We start from the raw sequence: 18,708 nt of genomic DNA on the forward strand, positions 1-18,708 counted from the left end.
TTCCCTTCTGTCTAAAAATAAATTAAAAAAAAAAAAAAGAGCTTGGTTGACTGAAGGTTTTCCCACACTCCTTACATACATAGGATTTCCCCCCACTGTGTATTCTAACATGTACTTGAAGGTTGCAGTAATAACTGAAGACTTTCCTACATTCCTTACATACGTAGGGGTTTCTCTCCACAGTGGATTCTCGCATGTTCCTGTAGGGATGACAACAACCTAAAGCTTTCACACGCTGCTTACATTCACATGGTTTCTTCCCATTGTGTGTTTCCATGCGTCTTTAAAGAGAGGAATCCAATTTGGATTCTCACATGTTTTCCCAGGGATGAAGAAAACCTGAAGACTTTACACTGCTTCCATTCATGGGATTTAACTCTACTGTGCATCCTTCTGTGTTCTTGAAGAAAGGAAGAACAACTGAAAGATTTTCTTATGCGCAAAATTTTTTTTTTACTAGGAAATTTGTTCATGCATCTCTTAGATGCACCTCCAGTATACTTACATTGATCAAGTTTCTCCACTGGGCCTGTGTCCTCAAGAGTCCATAGGCATGACACAATTGCAGGCCTGCCAACCTTCCCTTCATGGATGAGGTGTGTGTCTGGTTTGAGATCTTTCTTGATGCTGAAGAAAAGAACATTCCAGGGAGACTTTTCCACATGTAGTGCATTCACTGGGTTGAACTCCAGTCAAATGTCTCTCACGCACAGAGATTTGTCATTGGATTCAGGGCGTGTCCACACTGATTAACTTCATTAGTTTCACAGAGACCCTCCTGCAAGTGACTTCTACAAGGCATCTCCTAGGTTAGGTGCTCATATCATTATTATTATACAACTGGTTTTTACCAAAAACTGATCCAAAACCATTTCTTGTAAATCTTACTGTTTTCTTTTCAATGAGTATTGTATTGTCCGAAATATTCCCCTGAGAACTAGAGTCACTGGTTTTAACTTGAGTACAACAGTCTAGAACCTGTTCCTCCTGATGGTCTCTGCTGTCTTGATGCTGGCAGACAGAGAAGCCTAGAGGAATCCTTCCTCTGCATTTGGAGCTAGCACTGCGGGGTGAAGTGGTGCCTGGCTGCTCCTGCACAAAACACACTGAGGACGGGTTCCTGCCAGCCTCCAGCATCACGTTTCTGCAGAGCTTCCTCTGGGAATGAGCCAGCAAAGCACACCCTTTCCATCTGAAGTTCACAGCCACATCTGCAAAGACCACTGAGTTCATCTCCATGCTGCTCAAGAAACAATGCCCCACGGCTTCCGGCCTGGGTGGGTGGGAGCAATGGTGACTGAACACCTGGGGTCGTGCAAGGAACACCCACTGGAGCCCTGCTGTGGAATCTGAATAAAATTTTTGAGAGTAATCTATGTTATTATATGTATCAGTTGCCCTTTTATTATTGTTGAATGGTATTCCATTGTATGAATATGCACAAATTTGTTTGTATATCTCTTGTTGATGAATAGTTGAGTTGCTTCCAGTCTGAAACAATTATAAACTTTCTTGTACAGGTCCTTTTCAGACACATGTTTTGCCTATTGTGTGAGAAAACCTAGAAGGATTCTGGGGCATGGGATAGAAATATGTTTAGCTTTATATGAAACTGCTAAATTGTTTTCCAAAAATGGTTTTTGCCAATTTAAATTCCCAATATCAATGTATGGGAATTCCAACTACTACCCATTTTTTCCAACATTTGGTGTTATTGATCTATTTTGGTTCTAGCTGTTAGGTAAGTGTTTGTTTTATTTCTTTAAAAAAGTATTTTCTTCCCTTTAATACTAAGATAATATTCCTCAAGAGGTGACCAAAGATTGATGAGTAAACTTTGGTGTGATAAGTTAGTAAACTATTTTTAATACCATTGTATGATTATAACTTAGAAGCATCTTTAAAAATTAATAGTATTCGAACCTTAATATAACAAATTTATTGATTTACACATATGACCTAGGAACAAATCTTTTTCTCTCTTGTCAAATTTTATTCTTATAATTGACATGATGCCTTGAATTAAATACACTTGGTTTAGCAACATTCTCTCACTTCCTGAATACAGGCTGTGTTTTATTTATCTTTCTATTCCTAGTGTGTGGCACAGTGCTGAGAACAGAACCAGTGCTTAATAAGATGGTTAAGTGAATAAACAAACAAATAAGGATATCAATTTAAAGCACAAATATAAAAAGTTAGAATTATCTCTCTCTCTTTTTTTTAAAGAGTTTATTTATTTATTTTTAGAGACAGGGGAAGGGAAGGAGAAAGGGAGAGAAACATTAATGTGTGGTTGCTTCTTGTGTGTCCCCTACTGGGGACCTGGCCCTCAACCCAGGTACGGGCCCTGACTCAGAATTAAACTGGAGACCCTTTGGTTCACAGGCCTGCACTCAATCCACTGAGCCACACCAGCCAGGGCTCTATCTTTCTTTTAATTGAAAAATCACAGTTTACAAATTTTGGGGTTGAAATTTCTTAATTTGACCCCAGTTACAAATTTGAGTTGAGATAAAATCCATTTTTATTCTATTCCTCATTTATAATGAAAGAAATCTTTTGAATTTAAGAGGGAAATTAGCATTTTTGAAAAGGAAAATCAAGGATTTTTGATGTCTAATGTCTCCTAAAACTAAATTTTCTCCACCCACAAGGTTGTTTCAATTGTGATATCTTGACTCATAACATTTTTGAGATGGGTGTTTTAGTGTTTTGAAGCCTCATATTATCCTATTCTACAACTCTGATAGGCATGGCCTCCGAGCTGTTCTGAATTCTACTAGAAGTAAGAGCCTCTGGATTAAAATTTTCATGAGTCAAATCCAATTTAAATGTAACAGAGTGCCTATTTGGATACCAGGAATCTGTGTTAGAAATCAGGAACTCTGTTAAAGCTCTGCAAAAATGTGTGCATGAGTGTGCAAGTGTGAAATTTTCAGGGAAGATGGTCCATAATTTTCATTGGATTTTTAAAAAAAAACAAGAAATGGGAAAAATTATGGAGTAATCATATTTAATATTGTGACTATATTGATTTGTCTGTTATGTCGATTTGTGTATAACACAAATTAGTAAACACAAGTTGTGTAAATTAGTGGACTCATTTAAATAATTAATTTGATTCTTCTTCTGAGTTGACCTTTCAAGTGTTTGGCTGAAAAGATCAAAGCAAATTTCCTGGCACAATGCAGGCGCACCCCCAGACATCATTGACAAAATGGGCAGCAATTACACCAGGAGGCAAATCCCTTGTCATGGAGAGAAAAACAAAACTTCACCTCCCTTAGATTTATTGTTATGTCTAGGCCTCAAATCACACTGATTTTTCAAATAGAACCCAGGCTGCCTTTTCAAAGGCTCAATTGCTCATACAGAATATCCCTTTCTGTTTCTTTGGGGAGTTAGGGAATGAAGCAGTTATCCTTTTGCACTTTGTAAAGACTGGCCTCCAAATGATTCTAATCTATCAAAGAAAATAATTCCCAGTTTAGTAGGAGTTTTTATTAATCCCTTGTAGTGTCAAGGTGAGACCAGACACTAGATGGAAACTCAAATTTCAGAATGGAGAATAAAGAGCAAAACCAACCAGTAATCACCAATCAGGAGCATATTAAACTTTCTGATGTCTTTTATTTTGGTGAAACTTGAGACAATTTAGAAGAATACAAAAAGAAAAGAAGAAACAATCCCAGAGAACACAATCCACAAGATACTCTTGGATTAGAGTGACCTGGTGCAGCCACGGTTACCTCAGGTGTATTTGGGGGTGAGGTGTAGCCGAGAAAGGGAGTGGGTGTTGATGCTGAAACGCTTACAGGAAGCATACTTTGGACAAACCTGAAGACAGTCACCTGGGGCTCATGACTCTTGTTTCAAGCATAAATTACTTTTTCATAATTGCTTATGTTTTCTTAGATTTGTTTATTACATGCAGTCATGTGATAAAACTTCTGGTAGCAATATTGGAATGAAGAATTGCATTTTATATTTAAATATAACATTGCAACCTTTGGTCCTCATCATTCCTGGCCTCCCTCAAATTGTTAGTCTTCATTTTAGAGGTGGGACTCCCAGTAAAATCATGGGTGTGTAGAGTACATTAGGATGGCAAGGCCAGACCGGTCGTTTCAAACTTTCACTTTATTGCCAACATTATTTAATATTTTGGAACTGAGTCAACTCCATCTTTCAGGGAGTTTAAAGAGCTGACTGGGTTTCACACCAGCCTCATCATGGTAGAATTTTCTAGTAAACAGTAAAGGTTTCTAACATAGATGTTGCCCACGAAAGTTGTAATGTCCAGATAATAATAATGAATTCATCCATTTTTACATCTCTGGCAAATCAAAGGGTCTCCTATGGCCATTTTCCTGGTTATTTTCTCTCTCTCTCTCTCTCTCTCTCTCTCTCTCTCTCTCTTTTACTGTTGTTCAAGTAAAGTTGTCTCCATTTTTTCCCCACTAGTCCCTCTCACCCCACCCATCCCCACCTCCCACCCTCTATCCTACTCTCCCTTGGCTTTGTCCATGTGTCCTTTATACATGTTCCTTGACAACTCTTCCCCTTTTTTACCCTCATTATCCCTCTTTCCCCTCCCCTCTAGTTACTCTCAGTTTGTTCTTTATTTCAATGTCTCTGGTTATATTTTACTTGCTTGTTTGTTTTGTTGTTTGTTTGATTTGTTGTACTTACAAGTGAGATCGTGTAGTATTTGTCTTTCTCTGCCTGGCTTATTTCACTTAGCGCAATGCTCTCCAGTCCCATCCGTGCTGCCCTGAAGGAAATGCAACATGTTACACTTTTCACTTCCTTCCTGATACTCTGCTGTCTATAATTTTGACTACTCTTGATTCTCTGGTTTTTTATCAGTCTCCATATCTTTAGTTCTTCTTTTTGCCATCACTTCTGCCCCCAGGGCTAAGTTTTGTTCTCTGCTTTTCTAAGATTACATTCACTCTTTGTGAGAACTTTATTCTCTTTGGTCATGATTCCAAAATTAGCATCTCTACCCCTCCCCTTCATTCAGATGCAGATTTTGTACTTCTAACTGCCCACAGGAATGGTCCCTTTAAGTTACCTTTAGGCTCCTCAAATAGAATGTCTAAACTTTCTTGTATCTACTTAAAACTACAATACAGTAAGTATTCACATGTCAGTGTTGTAAGATGAAAAAGTTTAGAAGTATCCATTCTAATGAGAGCGTGGAGAATCGGGGCCCCTTGTGTTCTGTGAGTACAGGTGTTTACTAGTACACACGATTTATTTGGCAATATTTACCAATATTTAAAAGATATTTATTGAGGGGGATGGGGAGGTGGAGGGATCCAGCAGAAAAGAAAAAGGATTCATGGACACTGACAACAGGGTGGTGATTGTAGGGGGCTGGGGGTGAGTGACAGTGGAAAACGGTATGAGGAGGATAAGTGGGAATGGAAAAATACAATAAAAAGAATTAAAAAATAAAATTAAAAAAGAAAAATACTTATTAAAATTTAACGACATACACTATTTGGCCTAACTTTTCTATTTCCCTAAGCAATTATCTTAGAGATTCATGTTCACAAATATATTAAAAAATTGCATAGAAGAATTTGCATTGCAGTGCTGTTTTTTAAAATTGTTTTTCTTTTTTATTTTTAAACTACAGTTGATGTACAATAATATATTAATTTCAGGTGTACACCCCCGTGATTAGACATTTTATATAACTTATGAAGTGATCACCCTGGTAAATCTGGTACCCATCTGACACCACATATAGTTATTATAATATTACTGACTATGTTCCCTCTGTTGTACTTTTCATCCCTGTGACTATTTTGTAACTACCAATTTGTACTTTTTGATACCTTCACAGGGTAGGACTTGCTTCACTGGGGCTTTGGTGCCTGCCAAGTTTGCCCCTTGAGTGTGTCACTCATAGAGGTGGTAGGGCTGTAATCCAGCATGGACTGAAGCTGTCCACTGAGTACACTGGCATTGGGGCCTCCCAGGAGGCGCAAGGCCAGCCATTACCTCTGTCCTGCTTGGGGCCACTCGACCTGAGCTACAGAATGATCTGCAGCTGGTTGTTACTTGTGCTAGACTCGGAGGTGCTTGGGAGAGGCTGGCTGCTGCTAGTGCCAAGCCTGGGGCCACTTAGCAAGAGGTATGGGATACACAGAGGCTAGATGCTGCTTGTCTGAGAGATTTCAGAAAAGTCCTCAGCATGAACTAAGAGAGGCTATTTGTAAGGAAAAGTCACTAAAAAATGGCTTGGGTGGGCCTGCAAGTTGGGTGGGGCAGTGTCTCAGAATCACCAGGACAGGGCAAACCATGTGAGCCAGGTTGACGGAGACTCAGATGTGGTGAGCCTGCCAGCTCTGTATGGGGAGGGCTCAGCAAAAGACCAATGGCCTCTGTCAGCACTTCTGTGTGGGAGAAAGCCAGCCCTTCAGCCCTGTCCTGTTGCCAGACAATTCAGCTCCTCCCTATATGTCCCTGGTGCCTTTCAAGCTGCTGCCACAGCTCTGGAACTCAGAGGGAGTGAGTACAAGTAAGTCCATGTGGGGGCCCTTTAAGAGAAGCACCTGGGACTCTAGAAGGCCTCCGTCTCACTCAGCCACATCTTGGCTGGTTTTTACAGCCAAAAGTCCTTCCTGGAACTGGAACCATGCATTGGGGGTTCTGATGTGAGGCCAGGCCCCCTCACTCCTGAGGGGGACCTCTACAGCCAAGAAATCTTTCCCAATTTCTAACGCCACACATGGGTGTGGGGTCAGCTTGTTTTGAGTCTCTGTCCCTCCTACCTGTCTCAGTGTGGCCTCTTCTTTATATTCTCAGTTACAGGACTTCTGTTCAGCTAGATTTTAAGCGATTCTGAAAGATGGTTGTTCTATAATTTTGATGTGATCATGGGAGGTTCCAAGTAATGCATTTAGCTACTCAAGCATCTTGACTGGATCCCACATCAGTGTTTTGTAGTTGCAAATAATAGCAGTGACAACATCCTACAAAAACAATTCCATTATTTAATCCCATTAACCCTACCAATCAGGAACAGACTTGTCAAATATAATATATCCATATAATGAATATATTTCATATATCTAGCCTTTTAAAAAGAATAAGGTGCATCTGGAAAGTTCTATCTTAAAAATATACTATTAAAGGCAATATAAATTATAGTTGGTAGACTATGATCATATATGTGAAAAAGAAACTTTCAAGAAAGAATACACAAGAATCAGTTAATAGTCACTATGTTTTGAGAGTGGAATTGGAAAGAGGAGGGAGAGTATTTTACTTTTCAATGTATGCCATATTATATTGCCTGATTTTTGAAAATACTGTTTTATCGATAACATTAGTAATGACTTCTTTCCTTCTTTCTTACAAATCCATCTTGTTTTCTTAACTTTGTCCACATCATCATTCCTCTATCAACCTGGCTTAAAGGCTTGTAATCAGTTTTATTCCCTTTTTTAAAAAATCTTCACCCAAAGATATATTTTTATTGATTTTTAGAGAGGGAGAGGGAGAGAGAAAGAGAAAGAGAGAGAAACATCAATCAGTTGCTTCCTGAATGTGCACTGACCAGAGATCAAACCCCCAACCTACATATGCGCCCTGTCCAGGGATCGATCAAACCCACAACCTTTTAGTATATGGGACAACCCTCCAGCCAGTTGAGACATCTGGCCAGGGCTCATCTTTCATTTATAGCACATGTATGTTCTCAATAAATACTACTCCTCACCTTTTTTCTAGACACTTCCCCTATTACTCTTGTACTCCCTCATTCATATTATATGCAGCTACCAAGTTAATTTTCTAAAAAAATACTATTTTCGTCATTAAATCTCTTTATTAATTTCTTTTTGTAGTACAACTCACCCCTGGAACCACAGACTGGACAAGTAGATAGCATCATCACAGCTGGTGAGCCATTGAGGCTTCAGAGAATTTCTTATGGAAGGAAAAGGGATTGCTATTTCTGTCACCCTGAGCCCATAGTAGCCAAGTTGGGGGCACCTCCTGAAGCAAAGTTTTCCCATAGTCAAACCCCTTACTTTCCCATCCTGACATCTTCCTGTAAATCCTCATTGATCTAATTTGAGTAGAAATCAATGGATAAGTAAATAAAGTCTGAAGTTCTGTACTCGGTACTCAAAATCTTGCATCAAGATTTTGCTCTGTCATATCTATTTTCTTTTTTTTCCTACTTTTCCTTTATCAAGTCAATTCATTTCTATAGTGTCTTTTCCATGTTAACCTTCTGTTATTAATTCTTTTATCACAAAAGTTTCATATGCTTATTGTAAAAAAAATGTATCACCTTCTATGGAGCTATACAGAATAAAAATGAAAGTCCCCTCTTACCACTCCAATTTTACTTGTCAGCCAACAAAGCTTATCAAGAGATAGTTAAGATGAAATTTTGGCTTTTGTCAACAGATTTAGGTAAGAAGAGAAAATAAAATAATAATTTACCTTTTGTGTCTGTTTTTAAAACATTGGCCTTTGAAGGTTTTTAAAAGGTTTGGGTGGGAACAAGGCAAAAATTCTATTTTTCTTCTGGGTGTGCTCATAGGATGGGCAGACCCTGCTATTCCAATTGCCAAGAACAGGGGAACTAGAAGTAAATAGTAGGTAAAATGAGCAGAGCATTGACTCCCAGGTTCCCAGAACCAACCAAAGATTGGATGAAAGGAGATACCATCTGGTACAAGCAGGTATTTTAGACCTCAGGTTCTCTTTTCTTTCCTCATGACCAACCCTCAGGCCCTCCCCGGTCCAGTGTGTGAGGCTGAATGGTGGGCTTATCTTACTTCACTTGACATAGATCATTTCCCAGGAACCACTGTATCTCCTGAGCTCCAGGCACAATAATTTCTAGGAGTGCTCAACTTCTCCCTCAGAGCCTCACTGCTTTTCTTGTCAAAATTCTCCATAGTTCCTCTTAAGTAAATACAATTCTTACACTCTGGTTATTAGACTGCATTGGCAATTGATTTACGTACATTAAAATCATACATTATGCACATTAAAAGTGTATTATTGTACAGTACATAGGCATATTGTTTAGAATTGATTATGTGATGCTGTGGCCATTTCTAGAAAAAAAAGTATAACATCAAGCATCTTGTTACAAATATAACCTTGCTATTGCAGCATTGTTCCTATGAGAAAATCAGGTTGTTCGATTCACAATCTTTTGATTTATTATACCTTATTGAGTAAGGTAACCCATTGTAAGTTTAAGAACTGCTTGTACTAGTATTACCATTTGTAATCATTGGATGTTTGTTGAATTCATTATGAGGAGATTGAATTGGTTAGTACTGCCAACTTTAATACCATGTAATCAAAATTTTAGGAACAGAGAGGAGAGAACACATAAGTTATGGGCAGTTGGGTATGAAAGGAAAGGAAAAATGACTCCCTCTCTTGAAAAAGGAGGAGTTTTATTAACAAAATTCTCTGTTAATTAACAATTGACTTTTAAGTATTTGCACTTAGTGCTGATTTGTTCTTTTTAAAATAATAGTAAACAGGATTCTTATCTTTTCTCTAAGGTTCCAGTAACATTAAAAAATATTTTACCAGTAGACCTATCTGACCCCAGCTGACCCAGCGAGGAAAGGGAGTGAAGATCAGACGGCAGGCTACATACCTTAAAGACATAATTATTAGCTCAAAAATTCATTATTTTACATTTAATTTAAATTAGTTAACAACCCTAAATGTTATCTTCTACTTCTTTGCACACTTATAGAGCTCTGAAAAATCTCCAAAGAGTGTTCCATCCATTGGCTTATCTAACTCCCACTGCCGCCCACCCCATGGAACTTTTTAAAAAAAGATACACAACTTTTATTCCATCTTCAAAATACCAAAAATAAGTCTGCGGAATCATCTGGCATCTTGCTGGTTCTGTAGCTGGACAACTTAGATCTTATTCATCAGCCAGCTGGACTTTTCTTTTTCAGAAACATAGACACCATTCCAAAATTTTCTGATACCTCTTTTTAACTGTTGTGGCTTGCAGAATCAAACAGCTGAATTAAAGTTTAATGTTGTTTCTTTCAAGAATTAACTCATATTTCTGGACTTGATATATTGAACAGGCAACGCCTGACCTCATCTGAATCCTTCAGATGTACTTTTTTCCCAAGCAATTTTTGATTTCAGCAAGAAAGCCATCCTCCAGAGTAATGACATTGATGGGGAAGTGAGCATACACAGACCTCATCTTGTATCGGAGGCCCCGTGTAACACTCTTGATCATGCTCTGTTCATAACTGCAGATAGTGTGGACAGTAGCCAGTTCCTTTCTGCTTCTCCACCATTTGTCAACCTGGAGACTTTTCTTTTTCTGTCCAAGGAGACTGAGTTCTACACTAATGTGATTGAAGTCCCTCACAGGGTGCCTCTGGGGCCCTTAACAATAACTGTGTGTCCCTTCAGAGTGATGTTGACATTTTGTGGCATATCAACCGTCTGATTGCTGAGAATGGTCTTCATCCACATAGTATATGTGGGGAACAAAAAAGTCCTGTGGGACATATTTAATATTTGCTCTCATTTTCAGCAGTGCCTTTACTCTTATTTAGCTAAAGCCTTGTTTGGAAGTGTGTGTGTGTGCATGTGTTGGTGTGGGGTGGTTAAAGGGCAGCCAGGATGCTGGTTTCTCTCAGCAAATCTGTTTCTAGCAAGAGGCATGGAGGGCAAGAGGAGGGTAGCGCTGGCTCTGGTGCTGCTCCAAAATCAGAGTCGCATAGTGGCTGGTATTTTCATTCAGAAACCAAAGCAAAGTTATGATAAATAAATATTTGCCTATATAGGGGGTTCCTCCCCAAAAGGAATTATTTTCTAGAGGGCAGGTGCCTTGTAGTAGGTGAGTGTTCTAGGAACGCATCTGTATCAGTGTACCAGCTAGTGTTATTGTGATAGGCTGCAGTCAGCTTCAGTGAATTTTATTCTGAAGACTTTTTCAACATGTTTGCCCATGTCATCGTGGGTGATTTATGAGCACCCCTGCCCATACTACGCTGAGTGTTCAGCAGTTTTTGACCAAAAATGGCATGATGTGCATGCCACACCCCCCTATTCACCCAATCTCACGCCAAGCAAATTTTTTTTGTTCACCAAAATGAAAAAAGTCCCCAAAGGGAAATATGTTGCTGATGTGGAAGAGATGAAACAAACAAACAAACAAACCAACAAAAACGAACAGGATGAGCACTAAAAGGCATCAAAATTGACAAGTTCAAAAACTAATTTGAGCAGTGGAAAAAATGTCTCAATAGGTATATTGCATCAAATGGAGAGTACTTTGAAGGTGACTGAAATTTAAACATGTAAGAATAAATACACAATTTTTTAATAAATACTGTTTTTTTGGGGGGTCCTCTTTCAAGCAGTTCCTCTTTCAGAGCATGCTACTAAGATATTAACTGAGGATCCAAGATGGCTGCAGAGTAGCTGGAGGCTCTGTGCACTTGCTTCCAGACCCAGACTGGTCTTGCAGCTAAACCACAGAGCAATCAATTCAAAAATCCAGCAGAGAATGAGACTGAGTGTGAATGAGTACATAAGTGGAAAAGAGCAGGGAGTGTGCATGAATGGTCAAGAGCCTGCCCCTCTGCAGGGCACTCAGGAGTAAGTGCCTATGGCTCTCTTAGTGGAGCAACCTCTGTTGCCACTGCCCAACCTGGCACTTCTGGCTGCTCAGACTCAGGGTGGTTGTGGATCGGCTCAGGAGCTGTGAGCTCTGGGGGCAAAGAGAGACGTTTAGGGAGTTGCTGGCTGCAGAAACAGCATGACAGGAGCAGGCCCACCTGAGACTGAGAATCACTGGAGGGAGTGGGGAGAATACCGCACCACCACCCTGTGTTATATTGCTGCAGGACCCTTCACAGTGCCATCTGGAAGAGATCCAGAGACAAACTTTATCTAAAACTGTCAAAGGCTTTAGCAGGCTATGGCCAGCCCTGATCGAGAGAGAATTTGTGATTTGGGGGGAGGGGAAGCATGTGGAGAACAGGCCCGAAGGGCTCGGTGCTGCAGCATGGGATCACACAGAAACTTTTAAAAGAGGAGCTGAGGTGAGACTCAACATTCAGCAGGGACCTGGCGCTCACATTCACATGCAAGCCTCTGCAGTGGCTCTGCCAACAAAGAACTCAGAGGGATAGACTCAAGCTGAAGGTACTGTGGGACCCAACCCAGCACAACTGGCAAGCAGGGAACTGTACAGCATGGAGAGTTCAAGCCTGAGTTTCCTACAAGAGAGTGACAGGCAGTAGACTGGACAGCCAGGACCTGAACGCCTGAGATTTGCTGCAGCCAGGCAGATCCCCTCACAGAGAGGTGAGCCTAACCTCCACCTGAAGGATCTACAGGCTCTACAAATCAGTGATGCCAGGCTCAGGAGCCCCCTGCTGGGGGTATTTCCACAGGGGAAAGAAGAAAAAGGTCTGAAAGGGCCCTTTACCAGACACTATGAGCTACACTGTTCCTTGGGCTCTGATCCACGGAAACCAGAAGAGCAGAGAGATTAGAGACAGGCACAACAAGGGGTTACAGAGGCCTCGATGCCTAGACAGAGCTGCTTTCTGCACCAAGCAGGAAAGAGCTGCCCTTTTTACACAGTTTGACCCCTTTCAGGAAACGGACAGCTAATTCACCAGAAATCATACATTATTGGAAAGAATCTGGGGCAAAGATGTGTGGTGAGGGGGCAGCCATCTTTCTTGAAAACTGAAACCTGAGGGTGACCCAGCATTCCCAACTTCCCGATCACACCAGAGGTCCCCTCTGGAGACAAGTGGAGAAGGTACTTGCAGTTCTCTTGGATCATTAAATGAACCATTCCTGGGCTCTAGGCTGATGCGAAGCTGGCAGGGCTGAACAGGGAGGACCAGTTGAAGCTGAAGGAGACAGCCACAGACTGCGGATAACTTGTAGTCTCAAACAGGCTGCTTAAGAATAGACTACACCGCCATATGACATTAACAGAATCAGATTCAGAAAAGAAAAAAAAAAAAAAAAAAAAGACAGTGGTAAACACTGGATTCTACTGAGACAAATTCCACCACATCCTTCTTCATTTTGTGTTATTTTCTCTCCTACATAGCTTTTTCACATTCATTTCTTTTCCCTCAAGTTTGTGCCTATTACTTCACTAGTTTTTATATTTTAGTTTATTTAAAATTTCACCTTTTGTTCTTTCCGTTACATTTCATTTTTTAATTATATTTTATTGATTACAGTTGTCCCATTTTTTTCCCTCTCTTTTATCTTCCTGTGCCCTGCAGTTCCAGTATTCCTCACCTTAATTCATGTCCATGGGCCATACATATAAGTTCTTTGGCTTCTCCATTTCCTGTAGTAGTCTTAACCTTGCCCTGTCTGTTTTGTACCTACCGGTTATGCTCTTTATTCCCTATACCTTTCCCCCTCTACTCCACTACCCTCCCTGCTGATAACCCTCCATGTGATCTCCTTTTTTGTGATTCTGTTCCTATTCTAGTTGTTCCCTTTTTTTTTTTCTTTTCAGGTTCAGTTATTGATAGTTGTGAGTTTGTTGTCATTTTACTGCTCATAGTAGAACAGTGAAGATACTGTTCTGATCTTCAACTTTTTCTTACAGAACTCCCTTTAGCATTTCATATAATATGGACTTGGTGATGATGAACTCCTTTCACTTTACCTTATCTGGGAAGTACTTTATCTGTCCTTCCATTCTAAGTAATAGCTTTGCTGGATAGAGTAATCTTGGATGTAGGGCCTTGTCTTTCATGACTTTAAATACTCCTTTCCAACCCCTTCTTGCCTCTAAGGTTTCTTTTGGGAAATCAGCTGATAATCTGATGGGAACTTCTTTGTAGGTAACTGCCCCCTTTTCTCTTGCAGCTTTTAAGATTCTCTCCTTATCTTTAAACTTGGGTAATGTAATTATGACGGGTCTTGGTGTGTTCCTCCTTGGATCCAACTTTTTGGGACTCTCTGAGCTCCCTGGACTTGCATGTCTATTTTCTTGGCCAGATTGGGGAAGTTCCCCTTCATTATTTTTTCAAATAAGTTTTCAGTTTCTTGCTCTTCCTCTTCTCCTTTTGGTACCCCTATCATTCAGATGTGGGAACATTTAAAGTTGTCCCAGAGGTTCCTAAGCCTCTCATTTTTTTTGAACTCTTGTTTCTTCATTCTGTTCCAGGTGGGTGTTTATTTCTTCCATCTGTTCCAAATCATTGATTTGAGTCCTGGTTTCCTTCCCTTCACTGTTGGTTCCCTGTATATTTTTCTTTATTTCACTTTGTTTAGCCTTTACTTCTTCCTCTATTTTGTGCCCACATGCAATGATTTCTGTGAGCATCCTGATTATCAGTGTTTTGAACTCTGCATTTCATAGGATGGCTATCTCCTCATTGCTTAGTTCTTTTCTGGAGTTTTGATCTGTTCTTTCATTTGTGCCATATTTCTTTGTCTTGGCACACCTGTTATGTTGTAATGGGTTGAGCCTTAGGTATTCACTAGAGTGGGGCAACCCACTTCTCTGTGTTGCAGAGCTGTATGTTGGGGAGGGGTCAGAGAGGGAACAATGCCACTTGCTTGGCTCCTGCCCTGCTTTCAGTAACTTCCCCAACTTCCCACAAGCTGATTGTGCCCTTTCAGGTGCTGCCCTAATGCTGATTCATGGGTGGGCAGGCTTGCGTACATTCTAGGATCCTGTGGGTCTCTCCAGCAAACTCTCCCATGAGGCTGGGAGTTTCTCCCACCACTGCAACCCCTCAGGTTTTTACAGCCAGAGGTATTGAGGTTTTGGTTTCCCATGCTGAGACCTTGGGTTTCATGGTATGTCTCACTCCCCAGTTGCTCCTACCTGCTTATCTTCAGATGAATGTGGGAATGCCCAGTCTGCCAGCCACCACTTTGCCACATGTTCTCTCTGCCCCTGCTGCCTATCTCTGTCCCTCCTACCTATCTGGATAAATGTTTCTTCTTTAAGTCCTTGGTTGTTGGACTTCTATACAGTTTGATTTTCTGGCAGTTCTGGTTATTTCTGTTTTTAAATTGGTTGTTATCTTTCTTTTAGTTGTGCGTGGAAGCAAGCATATCTACTTATGCCTCCATCTTGGCCAAAACCCCTCTTACTACATTTTCTTCATTCTTCTTATTTTTGTTTAAAATTTTATTTTTTTCTCTTGTTACAACGTGTTTCTATTCTGCACTCTTACTATTTCTCCCCCTTCCAGCCTCTAAGAACCATTTTTCTAATCATTCATCATCTCACATTCATTTTCCCATTCTTTTTAAAAAATTAATTAATTTATTTTTCAAATACATTAGTCTCTGCCTACCCCCCACCACTTTCCCTTGCCCCCTCCCTTCCTCCCTCAACTCTTCCCCTTTGGTTTTGTCCATGAGTCCTTCCTATATGTTCCTTGATTTTCCCCTTCACTTCCTTTTCCCCCACCCCCCCCTCCCTCCTTCCCTCTTGTACTGTTGGATTCTTTTCCTTTCAGTGTTGCTGGTTTTATTTTCCTTGCAGCTTTGTATTGTTGGTTAGGTTCCACTTATAGGTGAGATCATATGGTATTTGTCTTTCGCACCCTGGCTTATTTCGCTTGGCATAATGCTCTCCAGTTCCATCCATGCTGTCACGAAGTTTAGTAGTTCTTTTTTTCTTTCTGCTGCGTAGTATTCCATTGTGTATATGTACCATCATTTTTTGATCCAATCATCTACTGATGGGCATTTAGGTTGCTTCCAACACTTGGCTATTGTAAATTGTGCTGCTATGAACATTGGGGTGCATAGGTTCTTTTGTATTGGAGTTTTGGTGTTCTTAGAGTATAGTCCCAGCAGGGGAGTCACTGGATCAAAAGGCAGTTCCATTTTCAGCTTTTTGAGGAAATTCCACACTGCTTTCCACAGTGGCTGCACCAGTCTGCATTCCCACCAACAGTGTACTAGGGTTCCCTTTTCTCCACAGCCTCGCCAGCACCTGTTGTTTGTTGATCCGTTTATGATGGCCATTCTGACCGGTGTGAGGTGGTACCTCATGGTGGTTTTGATCTGCATTTCTCTGATGGCTAGTGATGCTGAGCATCCTTTCAAATACCTCTGGGCCCTCTGTATCTCCTCCTTGGAAAAGCGTCTGCCCAGGTCCTTTGCCCATTTTTTGATTGGATCATTTGTCTTCTTGGAGTGGAGTCAAGTGAGTTCTTTATATATCTCGGAGATCAAACCTCTATCTGATGTATCATTAGCGAATATATTTTCCCATAGGGTTGGCTCCCTTTTCATATTGCTTATGTTTTCTTTTGCCATGCAGAAGCTTCTTATTTTGATGAGGTCCCACTTGTTTATTCTTTCCTTTATGTCCCTTGCTTTAGGAGACATATCAGTGAAAAATTGCTGCCTGGGATATCTGAGAGTTTCCTGCCAATGTTCTTCTCTAGGACTTTGATGGTGTTGTGACTTATATTGAAGTCTTTTATCCATCTTGAGTTTATTTTTGTGTATGGTGTCAGCTGATGATCCAATTTCAATTTTTTGCATGTAGCCATCCAGCTCTCCCAACACCATTTGTTGAAGAGGCTATTATAGCTCCATGATAAAGGGGGCTTCTGCCCACTTTGTCAAATATTAGATGCCCATATAAACCTGGGCTTATTTCTGGGCTTTCTATTCTGTTCCACTGGTCTATGGATCTGTTCTTGTGTCGGTACCAGATTGTTTTGAGTATAGTGGCTTTGTAGTAGAGTTTGATGTCCGGTATTTTGATCCCTCCTACTTTGTTTTTCTTTCTCAAAATTGCTGCGGCTATTCGGGGTCGTTTATGGTTCCATATAGATTTTTGAAATGTCTGTTCTATTTCTGTGAAATATGTCATTGGTATCTTAATAGGGATTGCGTTGAATCTATAAATTGCTTTGGGTAGTATGGACATTTTGATGATATTAATTCTTCCAATCCATGAGCACAGTATATGCTTCCATTTATTTGTACCTTCCTTAATTTCTTTCTTCAATGTTGTGTAGTTTTTTGCATACAGATCTTTTACCTCTTTGGTTATATTTATTCCTAGGTACTTTATTTTTCTTATTGCTATGTCGAATGGTATTTTTTTTTTCTGATTTCTTCTTCTATTTCATTGCTGGTGTACAAAAATGCCTTTGATTTCTGAATATTGACTTTGTATCCTGCTGTTTTGCCAAATTCACTTATTAGGTTGAGGAGTTTTTTGGTAGAGTCTACAGAGTTTTCTATGTACACTATCATGTCATCTGCAAACAATGATAGCTTTACTTCCTCCTTTCCTATTTGGATGTCTTTTATCTCTTTTTCTTGTCTGACTGCTGTGGCTAGGACTTCCAATACGATGTTGAAAAGAAGCGGTGACAGTGGACATCCTTGTCGTGTTCCCGATCTTAGTGGGAAAGATTTCAGTTTTTGCCCACTGAGTATGATGTTGGCAGTAGGTTTTCCATATATGGCCTTTATTATGTTGAGGAATGCCCCATTTATTCCCATTTTGCTGAGTGTTTGGATCATAAATGGGTGCTGTACCTTATTGAATGCTTTTTCTGCGTCTATCGAGATGATCATGTGGTTTTTGTCTTTTCTTTTATTTATGTGATGTATTACATTTATTGACTTTCGTATATTGAACCATCCCTGCATCCCTGGGATGAATCCCACTTGGTCCTGGTGGATAATCTTTTTAATGTATTGCTGGATGCGGTTTGCCAATATTTTGTTGAGGATTTTAGCATCTATGTTCATCAGGGAAATTGGCCTGTAGTTTTCTTTCTTTGTAGGGTCTTTATCTGGTTTTGGAATCAGGGTGATGCTGGCCTCATAAAAAGAGTCTGGGAGTCTTCCCTCCTCTTGGAGTTTTTGGAATAGTCTGAGAAGGACAGGGGTTAGCTCTTCCTTAAATGTTTTGTAAAATTCTCCTGGGAAACTGTCCGGCCCTGGACCTTTGTGTGCTGGGAGTTTCTTGATTACTGCTTCAATTTCCCCAGCTGTTAGCGGTCTGTTCAAGCTTTCTGTTTCTTCCTCCTTCAGTGTTGGAAGAATATACTTTTCTAAAAATTTGTCCATTTCATCAAGGTTTTCAAATTTCTTGGCACATAATTGTTCATAGTAGTTTCTGGCGATCCTTTGTATTTCTGTGGTATCAGTTGTTATTTCTCCTCTTTCATTTGTGATATTATTAATTTGGTTCCTCTCCCTTTTTTTCTTGATGAGTATACCTAAAGGCCTGTTGATTTTATTTATCTTTTCAAAGAACCAGCTTCTGGATTGGTTGATCCTTTGAATTGTTCTTTTCATATCTCTGTCATTCAGTTCTGCTCTGATCTTGACTATTTCCTTCCTTCTACTTGCTCTGGGATTTATTTGTTGTTGTTTCTCCTATTCGTGAAGTTGTAGTGTTAGGTCTTTTATTTGAAATGTTTCTATCTTTTTCAGGTAAGCCTGTATTGCTATGAACTTCCCTCTCAGGACCGCCTTTGCTGTGTCCCATAGGTTTTGGACTGTTGTCTGTTCATTTTCATTTGTTTCCAGAAACTTTTTGATTTCTTCTCTTATCTCATTATTGACCCATTCATTGTTTAATAGTCTACTGTTCAGTCTCCATGAGTTTGAAAGTTTTTGAAGTTTCTCTTTGAGGATGATTTCCAGTTTCAAGCCCTCGTGGTCTGAGAAAAG

At 40.1% G+C, this 18,708-nt stretch overlaps 1 pseudogene; it reads right to left on the reverse strand.

Moving 5' to 3' along the window:
* Positions 1–10,035: 10,035 nt before the first annotated feature.
* Positions 10,036–10,509, reverse strand: LOC129063167 (60S ribosomal protein L9-like; annotated as a pseudogene).
* Between the last annotated feature and the right edge of the window lie 8,199 nt (positions 10,510–18,708).

This window comes from Pteronotus mesoamericanus, unplaced genomic scaffold, assembly GCF_021234165.1.
Source record: "Pteronotus mesoamericanus isolate MK-2021 breed Mesoamerican mustached bat unplaced genomic scaffold, CSHL_Meso_final scaffold_85, whole genome shotgun sequence".
Taxonomy (NCBI): domain Eukaryota; kingdom Metazoa; phylum Chordata; class Mammalia; order Chiroptera; family Mormoopidae; genus Pteronotus; species Pteronotus mesoamericanus.